Source organism: Lactuca serriola, chromosome 8 (genome assembly GCF_051521515.1).
Source record: "Lactuca serriola cultivar US96UC23 chromosome 8, Lser_US96UC23_V15, whole genome shotgun sequence".
NCBI lineage: Eukaryota > Viridiplantae > Streptophyta > Magnoliopsida > Asterales > Asteraceae > Lactuca > Lactuca serriola.
Genome location: NC_136415.1, coordinates 29,152,957 through 29,174,753, shown reverse-complemented (window position 1 = coordinate 29,174,753; position 21,797 = coordinate 29,152,957). Strand labels below are relative to the sequence as shown.

The window sequence follows — 21,797 nt, the reverse complement described above, 5'->3', positions numbered from 1 at the left end:
TCGAAGAAGAAGCCAAGGGAAGAAGAGGAAGAAATAGAGATCATTCCCGTTGAAGAACCTATAATCAAGAACGATGCATAAGTCGAAGCCCCAAAGAAGACTGCTCCTCTAGTGCCACCAATAGCCATTCAACCACCATTCCTTTCCCGATTTGCAACTTCAAAGAAGAATATGGAGGATAAAGAGATCTTGGACACCTTCCGAAAGGTGGAAGTAAACATTCCTTTACTTGATGCAATCAAGCAAATTCCGAGATATGCAAAATTATTGAAGGAACTTTGCACCAACAAGAGAAAGTTGAAATGAAATGAGAAAATCTCGATAAATGAAAATGCATACGCGGTTTTACAAAGGAATCTTCCACCCAAGTGTAAAGATCCTGGAATGTTCACGGTTCCTTGCAAGATTGGAGATGTCACTTTTAGTAGTGCTATGCTTGATCTTGGCGCCTCTATCAATGTCATGCCCTACTCGGTGTATGAATCATTGAATGTCGGACCCTTAAGTGAAACCAGTGTCATAATATCTCTTGCGGATAAATCAAGTGTCTTTCCTAGAGGTGTTTTGGAAGATGTCCTAGTGCAAGTAAACCAATTGGTCTTCCCGGTGGATTTCTATGTGATTGACCTAGATGAACAAGTATCCTCAAAATCGGGTATAATCTTACTTGGGAGACTATTCTTGAAGACGGCTAGAACAAAGATTGATGTGTATGCGGGAAGCTTAACAATGGAATTTGATGGTGAAACAATAAGTTTTAACATTTATGATGCTATAAGGTATCCTAGTGATGTTTCATCTTTGTGCTTTATAGATGTTTTCGGACCATTAACTCAAGAATTGTTCGATTTGTGTGATGATGACATGTTGGAGATGGTTTTGAGCAAGGGGTTTGATTGTGCAAAATTAGCCATGAAATTGAAGCTCTACTCGCTAGACCCCGAAATTGAAAGATTAGTCAACAATTTGGAGATCAAGAAGACCACCCAATTTAGTGTGAAGCAAATTGAATTACCTCAAACTCACACGAGATTGCCACCCTCCCTTGTCCAACCGCCAGAATTAGAATTGAAGGTCCTTCCTCAACATTTGAAGTATGCGTACTTGGGAGACAACGAGACTCTTTCGGTCATCATTTCAACTCACCTAACCAAGTGTGAAGAAGAACAGCTCCTCAAGGTGTTGAGGGAACATAAAGAAGCAATGGGTTGGACAATTGTGAATATCAAGGGTTTGAGTCCCTCCACTTGTATGCACAAAATCTTAATGGAGGATGAATGTAAGCTGAGTAGAGATGTGCAAAGAAGGTTGAATCCGCCAATAATGGAAGTGATCAAGAAAGAGATTTTGAAGCTCCTAGATGCGGGAATGATCTATCCAATCTCGGATAGCAAATGGGTGAGCCCCGGTTCAAGTCGTGCCAAAGAAGACGGGAATCACGGTGGTCGAGAACAACAAAGGTATGATGGTCCCCACCCATGTGCAAAACAGGTGGAGAGTATGTATTGACTACCGCAAACTCAATGCAAGCACACGAAAAGATCATTTTCCACTACCTTTCATTGATCAAATGTTAGAAAGGTTGGACGGGAAATCCCACTATTGTTGTCTCGACGGGTATTCCGGTTTTCACCAAATCCCAGTGGCACCGGAAGACCAAGAAAAGACAACTTTTACATGTCCATTTGGCACTTTCGCATACCGTAGAATGCCATTCGGATTGTGTAACGCCCCTGCCACTTTCCAACATTACAGGGTTAGTATCTTTTCAGAATATGTCAAGAACATAATTGAAGTTTTTATGGACGATTTCATGGTATATGGCAACTCCTTTCAAGAGTGTTTGACCAATCTCACCAAAATTTTAAAAAGATGCATTGAAACAAATTTGGTTTTAAATTTTGAGAAATTTCATTTCATGGTGAGTCAATGTCTCATTTTGGGTCACATTGTGTCAAAGAAAGGAATTGAGGTAGATAAGGCAAAAATCGATGTTATTCAAAGCTTACCTTACCCGACTTGTGTTAGCGAAGTTCGTTCTTTTTTGGGCCATGCAGGTTTCTACCGACGATTCATCAAGGACTTTTCGAAGATAACATGAACAATGTGCCAACTCTTGCAAAAGGATGTTGATTTCGAGTTCAACGAGGCGTGCAAAGAAGCTTTCGACAAGCTCAAAGAGTTGCTCACATCTGCACCCATCATGCAAGCACCAAATTGGGATCTCCCATTTGAGATTATGTGTGATACAAGCAACTATGCAATAGGCGCCGTTTTGGGTCAAAAGATTGGGAGGGCCTCCCATGTGATCTACTATGCATCAAGGACACTAGACAATGCTCAAAGCAACTACTCTACTACGGATAAGGAGCTATTGGTCATAGTGTTCGCCTTGGAGAAATTTAAACAATACCTACTTGGTACCAAGGTCATAATGTATTCGGATCACATAGCATTTAAGTACTTAATGACGAAGAAAGATGCAAAGCCTAGACTCATCTGGTGGATTTTATTGTTACAAGAATTTGATTTGGAAATCCGGGACAAGAGCAGATGCGAGAACCTTGTTGCCGATCATTTAAGTCGGATCACTTCAAATGAAACTCCTCTCCCATCGGGACGAGTTTCCGGATGAGCATCTCTTTTCCCTCACTCAATCTACTCCTTGGTATGCCGATATCGTTAACTTTTTGGTCACGAAGAGGTATCCCGACACATTCACACGTGCTCAAAAAGACAAGCTGAAAAGTGATGCAAAATACTATGTGTGGGATGAACCTTATTTGTGGAAACATTGTCCTGATCAAATCATTAGGCGATGTGTGCCCCAACAAGAGCACCAATCCATTTCGCAATTCTGTCATGAATTTGCTTGTGGGGGACACTTCAGACCTACCCGGACTTTGAGAAAGGTCCTTGAGTGTGGATTATTTTGGCCAATCATGTCACGCGATTGTTACTTGTTTTGCAAAAGTTGTGAGCGGTGCCAAAGGACGGGAAACATTTTGCAAAAGAACCAAATGCCCCAAAATCCAATCCTCGTTTGTGAAATTTTTGACGTATGGGGGATTGATTTCATGGGCCCATTTCCCGTCTCATTTGGCAACATTTATATTTTGCTCGCGGTTGACTATGTTTTTAAATGGGTTGAGGCCAAAGTCACAAGATCAGACGATGCCAAAACGGTTATTGAGTTTTTAAAGTCTAATGTTTTTGTGAGATTTGGTGTGCCTAGGGATTTGATTAGTGATTGAGGGACGCATTTTTGTAACAAGATGATGGAGGCCTTGCAAAAAAAGTACAACGTGACCCATCGTGTCTCTACCTCCTACCACCCTCAAATGAATGGTCAAGCGGAGGTTTCGAATCGTGAAGTGAAGTCTATTCTAGAGAAAACAATGAATCCGACAAGGAAAGATTGGATTTTGAGGCTTGACGATGCCTTATGGGCCTATCGGACCGCTTATAAGACCCTGATAGGAATGTCGCCCTTCAGGTTGGTTTTTGGTAAACCAAGTCATCTTCCCGTCGAATTAGAGCACCGTGCATTTTGGGCCGTCAAGCAATGCAACTTCAACATTGACGAGGCGGGAAGGCATAGGAAGCTTCAACTTCAAGAGCTAGAAGAATTGAGAAACGATTCCTATAAAAACACAAGAATTTACAAGGAAAGGACAAAGCTTTTCCATGACAAGTCCATTATCCGCAAACATTTCGAGCCGGGACATAGGGTTTTGCTTTATCATTCATGATTGAAATTATTTCTTGGAAAGTTGAGGTCAAGATGGATAGGTCCGTTTGTTGTGCTAAAAGTCTTTGAACATTGAGCGGTTGAAATTCAAAGTGAAGAAACGGGGCAAATCTTTAAAGTCAATGGGCATCGATTGAAACCTTTCTATGAAGGTTTTAATGCAAATGTGTTAGATGTCATCCAATTGGATGCCCCGGTGTACTGAAATCAAGAGGAAAGCACGTCTCGTCAAAGACGTTAAAGAGGGGCATTTTTGGAAAACTAAACGTTTTTTTCTTTTCTAGTTCCGAATAAATGTCATAGATGGTTCATTTTTGCATTTAACATCTCTTCTTTTTCCTTTTTGAGGTAAAAGAATGTTGGAAATGAAGACTCGGTGTTCGTATTGGTCAAAGAGCTAAAATTGAGAAAATTGGCAAAAGAACTCACGTGGACCGCTTGTACTCAAAGTCCCATCCGCGTGTTTATTAACACGGACCGCGTATTATCCCTCAAGTGCCCGCGTCCATTATCAGCAAACAGAAGAGTTTCAGGGCAACTCACGCGGATCGCATGTACTCAAGGTCCCGTCCGTGTGTTTATTAACACGGACCGCGTGCCATCCTTCAAAGTGTCCGCGTCCAACGAAAGCAAACAGAACAAGTTCAGTACAACTCACGCGGACCGCATGTACTCCAAGTCCTGTCCGTGTTTTTATTAAAACGGACAACGTGTTATCTCCTAAGCTGTCTGTGTCCCATATCGTGGAACAGTAGGGCATCAGGTGAATTCACGCGGACCGCGTGTACTCGCGTCCGCGTCCGCGTGAGCTGTTGACCAACGTTGACTCGTTTTGACCAGTGTTGACCACGATTTTTAGCCAATAAACTCAACAACGGGCCCTTTTCCCTCCCTTATTCTTCTCCATTCTTCTCCCTTAACCTCCATTAGAGCACTCATTTTCCTCCACTAAAACTCAGTTTCCCGTTAAACCACCGGTCGGAATTTCGCGAGACCACCACCATTCTTCTCCAAATTCAGAGCTCTACAAACCCCACTAAAACAATGGTCCGATCTGTTGTTGTATCTCGGGGCGCCACCACCACCCCATCGCCACTTTCCGGCCGATTTCCGGCCAACTCCGGCCACCTCTCGCGATTCTGACACCACCACTGTACTCCTCTTGGACAAGGCTACAAAACCCACCAAAAATATTTCCCAAAGTTCGTCGGAAAATTTCGCCGGAATTTCAAGCCATTGCCGGATTCGTCGGGTTTTCGCGGTAAATTGCTTCTCCCGGGATATTGAACAAAGCTTAAAGCTTGGGGTGGAGAGTTTCAAGATTTTCAAATCCTGAATTTCCGTGCGCAAATTTTGAACTTTCAACAAAAACGGGTACTTTCTTTCCTTTGTTTTAATTGATGAAGATGCATGTCCGTTCATATGCTATTGCATCAAATGAATTTAGGAATTATTTCTTGCTTTGATTGTTGAATTGCTTTAGAATTCCATAGGGAGTTAGTTGGTGATTTGGATTGACATATTGTTTGTTGAAATTGTGGTCTGTGTAGTGGTTATTTTTCGTGCAGGAAGTCCATGTCCACATCTAGGAAGCGCTCAGCTGCTGCCCAAGGCAAGGCCCCGGCTAGAAATCAAAGCGATGTTCCCGATATCCCAAGATTTCGGGATGCCAATGCAGCCGAAAACTACACAAAGAGCTTGCCTAGAAAGGTTGCATCCACCAAGTTCGTGTACAAGCCCACGCTCATATCGTTAGGGGTTCTTGAAGGGGTCACCCAATTGTTCCGTAACATTGGGTGAGAAAACCTTCTCAACCTCATGGCGCACACTTACGAGCTCCCCACTAGAGAGTTTCTTGCTGATTGCGGGTACGATAGCGAAAAAAAAGAAAGCCGCATTCCAACTTCTAGGGGACCGAAGGTACATTGATTTTGCAACGATAAACGACATCTTGGGCTTGCCTTCTTCAAACACATCCACAATTTTCGACGTCCTACCTGCTGATTTCAATCATGAGACTTTTTGACGAAAATCACCGAGGGTATCTTCTCGTGTGCCGGTCAGGATAAAGCAACCTATATCATCCACCCATGCCTCCGCATTGCCCATCGCATCTTGGTGTGTATAGTTTTTGCCTGCAAAGAAGTCGGCCAGGTCACCAAAAATGAGCTCTTCTTCCTTTGGTGTATGACGAGGCGTGACAGGCCACCAATCCTGGACTTTGCTTCATTCTTTTTCCACAAATGCGCACACATGAGATCGAAGACGTTCGGTGATATTTACATTGGGGGATTCTCCACACTTTTGGCTTGCGGTCTTGACATCGAGCTCCCTGACGAATACCAGCCTGTTGACAACAAAAAACTTTTGGATGAGCGCGCCCTCATAAACATGCACCACATCCGTCGCAGGAACAGGAACAGCTTCACATGGTATTGTCCTCAAGGGGTCGGGTATCTCGTTCTTCCCAACCCTCGAGTCACCAATTTCATCTTCCACGATCGCACTCAGTGGAGACTCGCGAGGACCATCACTCAGTCAGTCAACGAGGATGTGCTCCAGGATCAAGATGATGACGAGATGCCTATGGTTGACGAGCCCGACGATGAGCCCACCCATGGTCCATAGCACGCCTAGCCACAAGTCCCTCCTAGGTACTACCCGCTCCCTCCCCTATTTTTCCGAGCGGTTCGAGGCGCTTTGTGTCTCAAACCAAATCATGTCCCAGCAAATGCACCATATGTGGGGGTGGCACCAATCCCAAAACCATTTTGAGAACGTCCCACTTCTGCCTCCCTATCCATACCCTCCACCCACCCATCCTTATCCCCCCCACCTTACCCTTACCCCTACCCCCAATACCCGTATCCTCCTCCCGATCCCCCCGTTTAGGTACTTTCTCCTCGCCCCAAGCATTGAGGACAATGCTTATTTCTAAGCTTGGGGTGGGGTATTCCTTTTTCTTTTCAATTTATCATGCATTTTAATTAGGTTGCATAGCTTTTTAGTATAAATTACATTCATCATAAAAAAAGTGATTTTATTTTCTTATTTTTCATCTTTTATTTTTGCATGACATTTAGCTTTAGGGCATTAGCATTCATGCATTTTTGTATTTGTTTATTCTCACCCCTCTTGGATGTCATGGAACAGGTTCACAGTTATTGTATCATTATTGGTCCAAGATCTTGTTGCTATCTCACCCATCGAACCGGGACCACTAGCTGCAGTTTGGGATTTCATACTTGGGATCAGATGTTGGTAGCTTAAAGGGGTAAGTGATCATGGCCATGTAGTTTTCATGAAGAATTATGCATACAATACTAATGACTGTAGTATATACTATAGCAATGGATGTCTTAGCCTTGCGGTCACTACCGCCGAGAGGATCACACTTGATCATGTTAGAACCGTTAGGATGAAGCATTGGTGCTTGTCCCCGAGTAGAATCCATATCTGGCCTCTTTACATCACCATATCTTTTTGCGATTTCCTTAGGATTTTAGAGAGTCTTTTAGTCCACATTTGGACATTTTCATCATTTTTGAAAAAATCACAAGTTTAAAAAGGAGCTTACATTACATCTTTATGCTCCACACATGGTAATTTTCACACTTAGACCATTCAGATTATATTACTACCCTTTCGGTTCCACCTACACACCTGTGGGAACCAAATTTTGATTCAAAGGGTTTTCTTGTTAAAAATTTCGATTGTTAATACATTACCTTCAAGTATGTGTAAAAAAATAATAAATAATAAATAAAAATAATAAAAATAAAAATAAAAATAATAAAAAAAAATAAAAAAATGTGGCATGCAAATTTTCAGCTGCAACTATCTTAGATAGGTGGCCGATTCAATTATTGAACAAATTTTCCAACATTTCGGTCACCCGACGTTTGATATTCATTTGTATAGGCCTGTTTTATTGTATATAGATCGAGTTGTTTTTTGCAAATTGGTGATGTTAGGGAGACTGTCGAGTTGGATACTGCGGGAAGTTTGGGCCAACACTAAGTGACCCGATTCCTACAATGGTGCCCGAGCGATTAAACCTAGTTACATATGAGAGAAACCGACAGACGTGAGATCAGAGTGTGCACTTAAAGAAGAGCTCCACCCGAGCCCATCCAGTTGCTTTCTCCCTACTACAGATGTTATTCATTGTATGCATGTTCCATTGAGGCTGCGACTGACCATCCCTCCTTACTAGGGATGAGATTTAGAACCGGAAAACCGGACCGGAACCGGAATCGGATCGGAACCGGAACCTTTAGAACTGGAATATGTAGAACCGGGTCCGGTTACGGGTTTAAAAATTGGCTTTATCCGGGTTTTGGGTAATCTGGGTTTGGGTCCATCGGGTCCGGGTAAACCGGGTCTAAAAACCGGAACCGGTTTTTGGAACCGGAACCACTTTTAGGGCCAGAACCGGTTTTTGTGAAACGTTTAAAAGATGCATATCTTATTCGTTTCAACTCCAATTGACATACGATTTTTTCCAACATATAGTTTAGAGTTTGTACATGAGTTTAGACTATAAATTTGTCATTTTTAGTTTTATATTCATTGGCTTACAGTCCTCCAAAGTCGAGATATCAAAGCTGGATGTTTTTAGTTTTTCAGTTTTTTTGTATTCGGTGAAAGTTTTAAAGCATACATATCTAATTCGTTTGAAGTCGGATTGACATGTGGTTTTTTCCAACTTCTAGTTTACAGTTTGTACATGAGTTTAGACTATAATTTTGTCATTTTTTGTTTAATATTCAATGATTTACAGTCCTCCGAAGTCGGGATATCAAAACTGAAAATTTTCAATTTTTCAGCTATTTGTTTTTGTACTTTGTATTATGTGAAAATATTAACACAAGCATATCTCATTCGTTTAAAGTTGGATTGACATGCGGGTTTTTCCATAGTGTATTTTAGAGTTTGTACATGATTTTAGACTATAATTTTGTTAATTTTGGTTTCGTATTCAATGAGTTACAGTCCCCCAAAGTCGGAATATCAATATAAAATTTTCAAAGTTCAACCCACTAAGTAGTAAGTAATTACCAAAAAATTCCGGTTTTCTGGGTTTTTCGGTTCTAAACCCACTTTATCCGGTTCTAACCTACCCACTTTGATGTTTCCGGGTTTTCCGGTTCTAGACCCACTTTACCCGGAACCATACCCGGAACCGAACCGGAACCGGTTCCTATATACCGATCGGGTTTCCGGTTCTATAAAATCCCGTTAGCCGGTTCCGGGTTTTCCGGGTCCGGGTCCATCCGGTCCGGGTTTGGACCCACTTTCATCCCTACTCCTTACTCACCTAGAGGAGTTGTCCTGGCTGTGGTTTATGGTCCCATTGTCATCAGATGAAAAAGTTGTGAGATAGCAGCGAGATCAATTCTGGCCATGTTGACTAACGTTGAATAGGTTCCATGGCTATATCAATTCTTTTTATTTTTAGGGTAGTTCGTCCCAAGTTCATTTTAGTCTTGTCTTACTTGAGGACAAGTAAGGTTCAAGCTTGGGGTGATTTGATAGCTTCATTTTATTACTTCTTTCCGTAGTTTATTTTTAGTCAAAACCATCCCATTTTAGTTAATCATCATGCATATTTTCTCTTTTTGTTATTTTTGTCCTTTACCGGGTACTTTCCAGTCTTTTGAGCTTATTTGCAGGATTTACTTGTTATTGGTGGCTTAGAAGGGTGCGGGACCTATAGAGCTTGCGGTTTGCTTGTGGATTTGGAGTGGTGCGATTGGGCTTGGTGCTTGCATAAGAAATCAATTTGGACCTAATTTGTGAGCAAGGATGATGATGAGACGATGGGAATCGAGCTACAAGAAAATTTAAGGAGTATTGGGTCAATCATTAGAAGGCTTTGGAATGCCACAAATGGGCCCTAAAGAGTTATGATTGTGAGCTGAAGTTGAAGAATTGAAGATTGGGCTAGAGTGCATGATTAATGGCCCAAGTCTCACATTCAGCGTGACCCACGCGGTCCGCGTGGACTCTTACGCGGTTCGTGTGAATTGTTCTGAGCTGATTCCGAGTTTGACTTGTTGACTCTAATTGTGGAAGTTTGGTGGGTGGCTTTTGGCACTTTTTTGAATCCGGAAATCAGCCCCCTTTTGCTGGAGATTGGAGCCGTTATTGAGGGGGATGACTTGAAGAACAAACACCATATTCTCTCTCAAAAGCCTTGGAAGATTTGAAGAATTTTTGGAATAATAGTGTAATTTCCTTTCATCTTGCATCAAAGACAATGTTTGGTACCACTAAACTATATTGTTTTTCTTTTACTTTGGCCATGCTTGGCTAAGCTTTCATTTGGTTGATTAGGATTTAACCCATGGATGATTATTTGCTTTTAAGACTTATCATTACATTGTGTTTGAAGTTTATGGGAATATTTTCTAGTTAAACAACTTGTTGTGTATATTTATCTTTGATCATGAGCTTGGATGAATGAATGCTTGTATTTGCTGACTAATTTCTTGGTTAAGTAATGGACCTTCAAATTAGTAATCAACAAATGGTTTATATGTTTGTTTTCATTTCATTTAGACCATGGAAATATTTCCTCCATAATGATAATGTAAGCATTTGATTATCTTGTGGACTTGGTAACTCTTACAACTTAAAGCTAATTGATTTTCACAAGGTTTTATGCTTCATTGATTTTGTGACTTCAATTAAGGAAATGTGTTTAGAGCTCCTCTAACCATTTTAATTTCTAAGAAGAGTTGAGGCAATTTGTGCTTATGAATTGCTATAGCCAAGTTAAACCAATTCACAAGTGTTATTCCATTAAGTCTAATGATAAGTCAATCATAGCATCCATGAGGTGTACCCCAAAATCAACCAATTCCACTTCTTTGAATTTAATCAAATCTTGTACTTGTTTACTTGTAATATTTTCATTCTAGCTAGTTTTAATTTTTGTCAAACAATCGAAAGAATTACCACCCCCCCCCCCCCTTTTTTTTACTTTTAACTTTATTTTGCAAGTATTTTACAAAGAGATTTACATAGAGATTTAAATTGAACCAACCTCCATGGATACGATCCCTTTACCACTATACACTATTTTAGTGTAAAAGATTTAGGGTTATTAATTTTATTGGCCTCGACAACCACCAGTTTCACACTTGGATCCATATGAGTACTCACATGAGAACAGTCGGTAAAATTAAACCGCTTGAGAATTTTCTCAATATAATGACTTTGAGTCATTACCAAACCTTTATTCATCCTTTTAATTCTTACTCCAAGAATTACATCAGCCTCTCCTAAATCTTTCATGGAGAACTTAGATGATAACAATTTTTTTGTTAAATGATATCCATAATTATAATTATCTTTTTGTAGAAACTAATTAAATTCGTCATTAATGTCGGCAATAACATTTTTCAAAATGAATTCGCATCTAGATTTTCATGTATGTGTTCGTGTTTTGTTTATGGACTCACTCACTTAAAATACAACATAGTTGCATGGAATTGAAAAATGAGAGAGTATTCTACTAGAATAGACTTTCATTATGTTAGAATATACTCTCATTCTTTTGGATTAAACTCTCATTCTGCTAGAATACATTATCGTTCTCCATGTTTCAGACAACTTTTTTGTATTTTGAGTGAGTGGATCATGAAAAAAAATACGAATACATACATGAAAACTTAGATGTGAATTCATTTTGAAAAAAATATTATTGTTGATATTAATGACAAATTTAATTAGTTTCTATAAAAAACAATTATAACTATAGATATTATTTAATATCCATATAATTATGGAAATCATTTAATATATGTTTTTATTGAAAATTTAAATTGCTTCCTACTTTTTATGCATAGAAATGCTCCTACCCAATAAAATTAGGGTAAATGGCACAAAAAACACTCTTTTTACACAGAAATTCGATTTTGACACCGTGTTTTCCAATTTGTTACAATTATGACAAATATCATCATTCCATATTTTTTTTAACTAACTCACTAAGGCTATGTTAAGAATATATCAAATAAAATTAAATTGAATGGTGATTTGTTATAATTTTAGTGTGTAAGAATAATTGTTGGAATAAAAGGTAGGAGGTAATTTAATTTCTCATTTTTATTTTATTAAATAATAATCAAGTGATAACTATTTGTTGTACATGAGAGTGAGAATGACTTTGGAGAGTCCGATTAGAATAATCAACTATTTTAGTGATTCTATGGTGAATTAAAATCTTCTATAAATAAAATGATTTATTTATGGATAACATTTTATTTAGTTTTTTTATCATAATCGTTAATTATTCCAATATGACACTCCATAATCATTCTCGCTCTTTCACCTAACAATAAGTTGTCGTTTAGACTTTTAAGAAAGATAAGACACCCATCTTCGTATTTATAACCAAAATTAAATTTTTTTTTGTTTTTGTTTTTGTATGTCCAACACTCAGGTGTAGAGATGGAAACGAGGGCTCATTTCCCAATCGAATATTAAGGTGAGTGTGAGTCGATATTAGTTTTGAACTAGTTTTTTTTTTTTTTTTTTTTTTTTTTTTTTTTTAAATCAGTTTTTTTAACAACTGGTTTTGTCTAGACTAGTTTTGCTTACAATCGATTACATTTTTTTTTCTGTTTTTTTAAAGTGAAATCACATTAAAAACCCGGTTCTATTCGGTTATAGTATAAAAATCGATAAAAACTAGTTTAGGTATTTATTAAAACCTCTTACTAACCGACGATTCAGTTTTAACCCAACCGGTTCTAAAAACTAGTTTGGTTTTTCCTTCGATTAAAAAAATCGATTTGAAATGTGCACCTCTATCCAAGTTTGTTTTCACAATTTTGAGTCTGTTGCCCAAAAAGCTATTTTCACAGTGTTTGGTGTTATGTTTATTTTAATAGTATACGACAATTTTACAAGAACGTTGCTATTTTTTACCTTAAAACTCATTTTGCTTCAAGTATTTATCAATATTTTACAATGAGTCATATTTATTTGGCACTGTATGTATGAATTATCTAAGACATTAGCTTCTTTTTTTGGTAAGCTTCAAAATAAAATCACATCACTTCGATACTGTATGGATGGAGGATCCATACATTAGCTTCATGCTGGAAGTCACAAAGGTGAAAAAAAATAGCTAATGTATTAGATCCTCTATACATACAGTGCCAAATAAACTTATTACTCATTGTAAAACACTGATAAATACTTGAGATAAAATAGACTTAGGGGTTTAAAAAATAGCAACTTACTTGAAAAACTGTCCCAATACAATATTAAAATAAACATATCATCAGAACTTATAAAAATAACTTTGGGACCTCATTTGAAAACATCCATAATCTTGTAAAAACAATCTTAAAACAAGAGGTAAATAGATATTTCATTCTAGTATTTCTTATTAAGTTAATGTTGATACCTTGAAGAACTTATTTCACGAGACTCATATAATAATAATAATAATAATAATAATAATAATAATAATAATAATAATAAATGTGGCATATGGTTTTAGAATCGGTTATCCTTTTAGGTGTTCAATGCTTAAGGTGCATGTGAGTTAGGTGAATATTTTTTTTAATTGACAAATCTAATTTACTCCTAAGCTAACACCTAATTTCACATATATCCACGACGGGACTTGAACCCTAAACCTCAAAGACAGATGACATTATCTGATATCGTTGGGCTAGAAATCTTTTTAGTAGTTAGGTGGGTATATGGTTGGCGTTGATAACTAACTACATTGATAAGATAACAATGAATAAGTTAAAATTGAATTTATATTGAAAAAAAATAAGTCTAAAATGGAAAGAAAAGTGCAAAATATCATGTTTTTCTATTGAGACAAAAAAATCAATTTACCTATTTGCAACTTGTTGGAGTATGCAAATAACAATTAAGACCATTTGGAATGGTCATCAAGAGAGGTATTGGTGGTCTACATGGCCAATAACCACGAATGTCAACATCATTTGCAAGTGTCAGTGGTAGAATATTTGTGTGGTTGTTTATGGTGGGAAGAAGAGACCATCACACTCAATCATCTTCTTTATGTTTCTATTTCTCTCTATCTCTTTCTATATATATATATATATATATATATATATATATATATATATATATATATATATATAATTTTAATAATAAAAAAATAAGAGGAATATAATAGTAGATATCCCAATCTTTTAGTGGTTGAATGTGATAATGAGTTGACACTCACTATTATATATATATATATATATATATATATATATATATATATATTAAACTTATCCTCCCTTAGCTACAGTAAACTCCCTGCTTTTTTGTTTATTTTGGGCCTTCTACTTTCCCTATTTCTTACTGTTCGTCGGTTATATCTTTCGTCCTTCCAGAACTCTCTCTATTCCTCCGGTATAGTCTACTATCCACAGAAACCCACCGCCTCATACCACCTCCTTTCTACGGTATTGTCTACGCTTAAGAAATCTTGGGGCTTCACACCTTTCTCATTCAGTCGGCAACATACGTGTTCCTCTATCCTCATCTCTTCTCTTCACCACCTCCCCATCCATTTATTCCTTCATCTTTGGTGTCCGTCAAAGGTTTAGACCCTTCGCCCCTTTATGTCACCGTCTCAGAAAAGCAATCCCATTTCTTGACTTCAGCCTCGATTTGCACTGACAGACCAGTTGATCTCGAACCCTTGAAATTCTTCCACCGTCGATCCATACTCATACTCCCTCCCCCTTTACCCACCCACGTCTGACACCTTTTCAGCCCTAAATCAGTTGAACGAATATCCTCAGAATTCCCGTTTGGAGGTGAACGGAGACCACAAACGCACCACCGTCGGTCGCCCTTCGCTTCTCAACTGCTCCGAATTCTCCATTTCTGCTTCTTCATACTTCCTTCACCAGCTTCATTTATACGTCTCTCCGTTTTTTGGTTTTGATTGGGGTATGTTTGTTGTGGTTTGTTGTTGCTTTTGAAATACCTTCTTGTAGACTCCTCTCCCTGTTTGTTATATATACGATTTTCAATTGAGGTTTGCCTACTGCAAATTATGTGTTAATTTTCCTTTTGATGTGATGCATCCTAATCAGCGTAAACGGTCTTCTACGTCCTCCTCATCGGGGGCTTCTACTCCAATAGATAGAATTAACCAATTTAGTTTATAAATGGTGTTGGTGATTTGTGATCATCAATGTTATTTAAGTGTAATGAGATTACTTTGTTTGACCAAAAATGATCTTGATAAATATTAAACAAGTAAGGAAGGTGTGGAGTACACACTTGTTTAAGTTTGATCAAGTTTCAAAGTACACTGTCATTTAGGGGTGAAACCCCTGAACGAACGGGGGTCCGGGGGCAGCGCCCCTGGGAGCGGGGTCCAAGGGGCGGCAGCCCCTGCCGGGGTCCAAGGGGTAGAGCCCCTGGCTGGTGTGACCATTGGTTTGACCATTATCCATATATCCATTTTTATGACAGTTTTTATGGTTTTATGACAGTTTAAAACTATCATATGACAGTTTTCAGACAAAAATATTAAAGATGGTTTTGGTCTCATTTTCTAGTACATACGAAAATATCATCAAACATTCTCTGTTCTTGTTTGAGGATTTGGGAGTACCACCCAAATACTTCGATTTGAAAGTGATAATCACAATTCTTAGAATTTCCAAGCCTTTCTACACCCAAATTTCTAACAAATGGTTCAACCTTGCTCAACTTCTGAATATGACACCTATCTGAGTTTTAATCAGGTAAAACTTTGTGCTTTTTTTGTTTTATATATCAAGTTACAATTAAAAAATTATGTAGGCTTCAATTTTTTGTTAGACTTTAACCACCCACCCTTGTAGTTTACCAAACTGAGCATTTCAAATTTCCCATTTCATTATTTTATACATGTCTGTTTATTGTGCTTTTCTTATTACAGTGACACTAGTGCTACAGAAAGAAGACACAATGGTTTTATAATTTGGAATCCAATGATGGTTTACAGGGCTTGCTGAGGTTAAATAACAATTTTTCGACAAATTTATATCATACTTGGTCATCACTCTTAATATAGCTCTACCTAATATTACCATCTGAACAGATAAAGGCTTGGAATGACGATTATCTAGACAGGATTCATAGGAAGATGATAAAACATGCTTATGACTTGATAGAGAAAAATGACCTGTGTGAAGAGTTTCCACAAGTATATAAAATGGGTAAAGAAAGGTATTTTAAAATTTATGGAGTTTTATAAACTACAATTTTTAACATTCTTTATTCGTGTTTATATCTTTTGGTGATTTTATTATATATTTGTTAGATTTCCTTGATGATGAAAACTTTCTTCATGCAACAGATACTTATATCAGGCCTCTCTTAACAAAGGTACTCATAGTTTTCCTCTTTTTAATATCAATTCCATTTATCATCTTTCTTTTTTATTTAAATTTTAACTTCTGTTAACAACAAGTGTAGGGAGTCTTATCACCGTTTCTGACCGCTCTCCTCTATATTATCATCCTAGCAAACTTTGTGCCTCATTAAAGGCTTTAAATTTTAATAATTTCTTCCATTATTCTGACATCTATCATTCACCTTTTTTTATAGGCTAATATTCTTGAAATATTGGTGCTAGGATTAGAAGAATCACTTAAAAAGACTGGTGGATACTCTAGAAAATCAGAAAAAGAGCCACCTTCAACACTTATGTGGACATTATTTTATTTTGCTCAGGTTTGTTTCTACTATAAATGAGTTTGGACTTTTATAATTTTACTCTAAATCATCTGATTGTTTTCTCAAATTACACCAGTTGATTGTTGTTTTGACAATTTCTGAAGATGGTAATATTGATTGATTTGCTTCTGTATCGAACATTTTTAACAATATTGAATTGTCAAATTTTATTACCTTGTCTAATCAATTGCTTTTTTAAGGTGACATCAACAGACAATACGCTAATCTTCTCCAGTTGTACCCATCTAAGTTAAAATACATTTTCTGGAAGGATATATTGGACAGTGCCTTGAAACATATGAGTTTGTATTCTAAAATCCCTAAAATACCCTTTAACGATTTTGTTATGTTTTTCGTTTGTTGTTTATGCCGATATATATTTGACATCAGAGATGGTAGCTTCTTTAAACCAAACTTTTTTTTTTTTTAAATTTACCAACCGAAAAAAAAAGTTTGATTAAATCTATAACTCAAAGGTTTTTTTTATAGGTATACATATTGATTTTAACTTTGACTTTCGAAAACGATTGAGAAACACCAAACGCTTCATTCAAGTTAATGACTGCTTCTGATGGACCTCCGTTAGTATGACAACCCCGCAAATGTCTTATTTCTTTTTTTTTTTTTTAATTTCTTTTTCCATTTATTATAACAAAAGGATTTTATATTTTTCAGATATGTTGCCATTATGATTTCATTTTTTTCTGCTCAAAGGTCAATGCTACCTATAGACCCATGTGTTGTTGGGTCACAATATTCTGCATTCCTGCAACATGTACCCCCATTGTTGAGTAAATTACCAATTTCTCCTTATGTTGTTCTATATTTCTGTTTTAGACCCATCTCTTTGCAATTGCAGTCCTGTTTTACTGGAAATGAATTGGAAATGAGAGACAAAGAATTTGTTATTCAGGACGGGAATCCCGAAAATATCCTAATGCAACGGGGTGTTGTCGCCCGACCTCACCACCACCACCAGCAACAACAGCAACATGTTTACCTTTTTGAGGTAATTCTTTTACGCATATTTTTTAATCATTATATTGTGTTTACGGAGCAAAAAAAGAGTTTAGTTATGTCATATGTGATCTTAAATTCCATATGAAGTTAGGTCTAACAAAATGCAAAAAAATAGCAAATTTTTTATCAACGTATTGTATTTTGAGAATCAAATTCAATTATAACAACGAAAATCGCTTTGTTTTTTATGGCATTATTTTTAGTTGGATGGATTTTTCGAAGTACTGTGTTGCATTAGGAAGAAATGAAAGTATAGCGTAATAGAAAAAATATTAACAAATATACAATGCTATTTATTAGATTTAACAGTTTAGTTATTTTTAGTATGTAAGGAAAAAGGAGAGCATTGTAGTCACCAAGAGATTTTACTTTTGAGCACTTTGTCTTTTTTTATTTTTCGTGTTTAGTGGTAAGTAAGAGGCATTACCAATTGGAATTCAATTCCGGTCAATTCCTAATTTTGATTACAGAAGGGTATGGAACCGAATTGCATGGGAATTCAAGAAATACTTGCATTTGGTATATTTATTTTCTTATAAAGCAACTTATTACAGATTTACTATAGGCTTTTCTAATTCACAGGATGCTTTTTTTTTGTAAATTGAAATGTGCTTTGGTCTCCCTTATTTGAAAATCTTATTTACAGATTTTTTATTTTATTTTATTTTATTTTTACTCTTTTCTTGGTTATAGATTTAACCAAACTTTTTTTTTTTAATTTCTGTTACAAAATCAGCACTTAAGGGATCTCAAAGCTGCAAGAGCTTATCAAGATTTAGATAAAACTGCCAAGTACTTTTGTAACATCCCAATTTCAGGAGTGTAAATACAGGGTTCAAAGTGTAAGTATGAAAGGAGAACTCGGCGAGTCCATGGGTGGACTCGGCGAGTAGGGTCGCGACTTGGTCGCGTGTTAAGTGGACTACTCGGCGAGTCGGAGGCTGGACTCGGCGAGTAGGCGCTGAGTGGAGAAAACCCTAAACCCGGAGGATGAGCCCTATTTAAAGGACATTATACCCTCTCCCCAGCCTCTTTACCCCTTGTAGAAGTCCAGAAAGCCCTGAGGCGCGATTTTGAGGGATTAGAGTGCATTTGGAGCTTGGAGAAGTGATTGTGGAAGAAACCAGGGCCGGCCCATGGGCCTGGGCAAGTTGGGCGACCGCCCCGGGCCGCCAAATAGTAAAGGGCCCCATATTTCTACATGTTATTGGGTTATACTAGTGACAACCCAAATTTTTTAAGCCTTATGTACATGGCCCAATACTATCGGTTACGAAGCGCCGATCCAAATTGAAAAGGCAAGAGTAATCTCTTCAATCTCCGTCTTTGCTTGAATCGCTTCCATGGAAAACCCAAACGACACCATCATCCATCTCTCCCGATGCAACACCCTAATGTTTAGTTCACATTCTTCTATTTCTAGTTTAAGTTAATCAATTCTTCTCCTTTTTCTGATTCTCCGAATTCGCATCCCAATACTCAAAACTCTTTCTTTCTCTTCTAATTTCTGATTTCATTTTTCTGAAGTAGTAGTAGCAGCAATCTAGATTAGTGGAAAATGAATTTCTTTTGATAGTTGAGAGTTGAGACTCGAGATTAACTGCAACACCAATTAGATTTCTTTCAATCTTTCAGAATCGGAAGTTTTTATCTGGGTAAGTCTGTAATTTCTGAATCTGTGGACTTGATTTCCTTTTTTTCATTAAAATATGTTGGATGTAGACTGCAGTGGACAATGATTTTGTTTATTCACTTTTGATTCTACAACTGCCCAATCTATCTATGGACATTGATTCATTGAAATAGAAATAGAGTTTTCTGATTTCGTATTTTCATTTAGAATCTGCATAATCGATTTTGTTATGAATCATTGTTCATCATTAAAATATAATTTTCTGATTTCGATTTTGTATGAATCATTTCTTAATTTGATTTCTCTGTTTAACTGTTTTTTAAACTTCAGAATTCTCATTTCTTTTGGGCTGCTTAAGGATTATTAGTTTATTAATAGCTAGGAGGCAAGACTAAGACTCTAAGAGAGAAACTAAGCAGCAGGTTACAAGTACTCTCTTTTTCATTTTTTTTTGTTAATATGTGTTTTGTGATTTTGAATAATTCGAAATTTCTTAATTTTAAAGACGATTTTGTTTTAACTTGATATCTTTATTTTCTAATCTTCAGATTTCTCACTTCTGCTTTGAGCTCAATTGAATGTGGATATAAACAACCAAAAGAGAGTTGAAGTCTGATGTGCATGTAGTCTCATCTAATTTTATTTTATTTATTTGTTTTTTATTTTGATTATTTGTGATTGATTATTGATATATCTTGATTTTTATAGGTTAAAAATGTCTCCAAGAAAATATAATTTAATGAAGATCAAAAAGGAACTATGAATAAGTTTGTAAAAAACTTAATTTTTTCTATTGTACAACATAATGTTATCTTTTGTTTTTCTTTTCTATGTATTTTCTAACGTTTTTATTAGGGTTGAGAGTATTTTCTAACATTTTTATTCTATTGTTTTAAATTAATAGTTGTTGGGTTGTTTGGTTTGTGGCTTTTCCTGAAGCCTTTTTTTCATAGGTGGGGAGTATCCGGCCTTTGATTGTATTTTTTTTAATCAATAAAAAACAGCATTTGATTTTATTTTTTTAATCAATAAAAAACGGCGAAGGTGAGTCCCTCCCTTACACAACAAAAAATTCTAAGGGCCCCAAATTTTTATTTTGCCCTGGGCCCCAAATTATCTAGGACCGGCCCTGGAAGAAACCTTGAAGGAGAAGAGATTTGGGTCAAAGGGCTTTGCAAGGATTCAGATTAATCTTCTCTTGGAGCTTCCTTTTGAGGTATTATTTCATTGTTTGAGCTGCTATTATCTAGATTCATCATTTTGGAGGTGTTAGAGATCGTATCTTTTGATGTATTGGAATTTAGAGGTTAGATCTGAGGTTGCTACCTCAGATCTGGAATGGAGAAGGGTTAGGATGCATAAAAGTCCTTGTTTCTGAGTGATTGGTGGAGCTATCTTGTCCCAAGCCCAAACCCTAGAGTGAAAATGCCTAGATCTCCTTGGATTCACGTAAAGTTTGCCACTTTACGTGATGGATGGCCTTAGGAAGGGTAGATCTATGGGTTGGATCATCTGCATGGCTTGGAAAGCCTCGGTATGGATTCAGACCCGGTGGTACTCGGCGAGTCACATGGATAGACTCGGCGAGTTGCTTGAAGATAGGCTGGAACTCGGCGAGTTGGATGAAGATGGCCTGGAACTCGACGAGTTGGAAGAACAACTCGGCGAGGAGGTTGAAGATAGCCTTAGACTCGACGAGTCTGTTCTTGGACTCGGCGAGTCTTGTCAAAGAGTCCCAATCTTTTCTGGTTGAGCCGAGAATCGGTGAGTCAAGGGATGACTCGGTGAGTTGTGTGCGAGTGGACTCAGAGTTGTTGGACTCGGTGAGTCTCGGGGTGACTCGGCGAGTTGGGTCGCGGATTGAAGGAAATGCTGGGCATAGGGACTCGGCGAGTCATCGGGTTGACTCGGCGAGTAGAGTCAGTCAGGGGTTGACTTTGACTTTGACCAAGGGTTGACTAGTTGTTTTCCAAGGGTATTTTGGTAATTATTGGTAATTATTGAGTTCAGTGCCTTGGTGTTGTTCAGTGGAGGAGTTCGTGTCGGAGTTTGGAGCAGCGGGATCTTATCTTTTCAGCCGGCAGTTTCAAGGTGAGTTATCCTCACTATATCAGCAGGGTCTAAGGCACCAAGGCCGGCCCCTTATCGGATTGAGATCCGAGTATTTATTGTTATGTTACTGCTTTGATATGTTTGCATCCTGGTAGTTAGGATGGTATATGTTAGAGACCTGGTTGAGGTCGGTATCCTGTTATGTAGGGAGATGCTATGCTAGTGACCGGTTAGGTCGGTATCCTGGTTAGGATGATGATATGTTATGTGATCTACTTGATCGGCTTGCTGACTGTGATTTGTTATATGCTTGTATGTTATGTGCACATGGTTGTTTGGACTGGAGTTGGGTTGAGGCGGGTCCTGCTTTGTGCTGTAGGCCAAGATACCCAGGGCGGACCGGTTGTCCCGAAGGCCTAGCGAGCGGTCCGGATAGGCTGTAGGCCCCAAGAGGGCGGACCAGACGTGCCGAGGCTCGGAGAGTGGACCAGGCCGACTGAAGGCCCGGTGTGGGCGGACCAGTCATATTGTAGACTCAGAGAGTGGACCGAGTGGATTGAAGGCCCGGTGCGGGCGGACCAATCACATTGTAGACTCGATGTATATGGCTAG

General features: G+C 37.8%; 1 long non-coding RNA gene across 1 annotated transcript; it reads left to right on the top strand.

Moving 5' to 3' along the window:
- The first annotated feature begins 18,817 nt into the window (after nt 1–18,817).
- On the top strand, nt 18,818–20,734 carry LOC145069788 (uncharacterized). Its single transcript, XR_013689680.1, has 3 exons — nt 18,818–19,155; nt 19,464–19,555; nt 19,682–20,734. It is a non-coding gene; the product is annotated as an uncharacterized LOC145069788 (long non-coding RNA).
- The last annotated feature ends 1,063 nt before the right edge of the window (nt 20,735–21,797 follow it).